We start from the raw sequence: 2281 nt of genomic DNA, 5'->3' as shown, positions 1-2281 counted from the left end.
TAGTACACTCTATATGCAATTGCCGACAACTGGACATGCAACCATGCAAGTAGAAGAGACCTCACTATCTGCCTGGCCAGTAGTCAGCTAATATCTACCCGGCACGTCGATAGCAGATACAATTATGAGTTGGTCAAACTTAGTCTAGTTATGCCCAATACCTTCGGGTAGGTAAGGCCACAACCCCTTCCCAACCGACCACGATACAGTAGGAGACGCGGCCTACTTGTATTTGGAACTCGAGCGCTCATGTATCCACTCAGTCTAAACGTTAGGGCGTCTCTTGGCCACAGAGGTTTAATGATTTTCACCCAAGAACATCTATAGTGCCTCGATGCTAGTAACAGATTTTCAGTATCCCATCTGGCCATCCACGACATGCCTGTGGAGGCTACGACCCTGATGTCGCTAGGGCGTACAGTAATTACAACACACAATGCAAGATGCATGAGTCATACAATCCAATCATGCATCAATCCTGCGCATACCGTGCGCTCATGTGAGATAATCTCCGACTATCAAGGAGTCTTATATCAACCTGCCCAATGATATATGCAATGGTCAATCACATCTCATAACAAACATGCAGATGATGTATATGGGCATGTATCATGATGCTCTGCTGTCACATACTTATAATCGGTATCGCTAACTGGCATCGATAATCGGCATGGATAATCGGCCTAACAAAGGGTCTAATGGAAGGTCATAATGAGGACATTTAATCATCATTGCCCATCAATGTGGACATTTAACCAACATTGCTTCTAAGGAGTAGCCCATATAGAGCCAAACATATAGTGGGCCCATGGCCTCACATGATGGCCCAATATACATCACCATGGGCCTCTCTCAAGGGCCTAATAGACATCATGATGGGCCTCACTTATGGGCTACATCTGCATCACATTGAGCCTCACTCATCGACCTCATATACATCAAAATGGGCCGCAATACATGGGCCCCATATATGTCAAATGGGCCAAAAAATACATCTCATTGGGCCTTACTACATGAGTAGGAAATACATTATAATGGGCCTTACCAAATGAGCTGAAAATACATCACAATGGGCCTCATCATATGGGCCAAAAATACATCACAATGGGCCTTACCAAATGAGTCGAAAATACATCATAATGGACCTCATCATATGGGTTGGAAATATATCACAATGGGCCTTACCAAATGGGCCGAAAATACATCATGATGGGCCTTACCAAATTGGCCATAAATACATCACAATGGGCCTCATTATATGGGCTGAAATTGCATTAAGGCAGGCCTTAACGGATGAGCCACAAATACAACAAAATGGGCCTCAAGAGAGAGCTGGATTACACCAAAAATCATTTCAATAATTGTAGGTGTAACATGTGTATCACTATACACTATCATTCTATGGGGCATATGGCCCACTAATGATGATTAGTACTGTCCAAACATTGTCTATGTAAATTAGCACTATGCAAACATTGTCCATGTAAATCAGCACTGTCCAAACATTGTCCAGCACCGTCCAACATAATTTGGACGGTGTGGATGAAGTAAATACATCATGGTGGTGTCCATGGTCCAGATGGGACCCACAAAAATTATTGACGTCTGTACAGCAGCAATGGCTACTGGGCCAGCCATCAAATGGATAGCGTGGCTAAAACGCATGCATCAAGGTGGACTATACATCCATCAAAATGGACAGACGGTATGAATACAACACATTCATTAAGGCAGGCCTCATATAATCAGGGTGCGTCCATCTGCTGTGATGGACGGTGTTGATATAACACATATGTCAGGTGTGGCCTACCGTCCAGCAATCTGGACAGTGTGGATCTAACACATATATCATGGGGGGCATCCACAGATGGACGACGTGATGAAACACAGATATCAGTGGACCACAGTCCTCAGCCGGACGGTGTGGGAAATAGATGCATTCAAGGTGGGCCATGTTAGACGGCCTGGATGAAACATATACCAGGTGGGTCCACACATGTGGGACCCACCAGAAATGAATGGATGGTTTGGGTGTAAGGCACGTACACCAAGGTGGGGGTCCTCATAGATGGACGGCGTGGGTATGAACATGTACATCATGCATGTGGCACACATGGATGGATGGACGGTGATGATGAAACACATGCATCATGGGAGGGTAGCACCACTACACCGTCCAAACACTCCAGCACCATCCAGATCATCTAAGCAGTGTGGATGGGACAAATACATCACAGTGTGGCCTACACAATACATGAACAGTTTGGATCAACGCACACGA

The sequence above is a fragment of the Magnolia sinica genome, chromosome 11, assembly GCF_029962835.1.
Source record: "Magnolia sinica isolate HGM2019 chromosome 11, MsV1, whole genome shotgun sequence".
Lineage (NCBI taxonomy): Eukaryota > Viridiplantae > Streptophyta > Magnoliopsida > Magnoliales > Magnoliaceae > Magnolia > Magnolia sinica.
Note: the sequence above shows the minus strand (reverse complement) of the source record.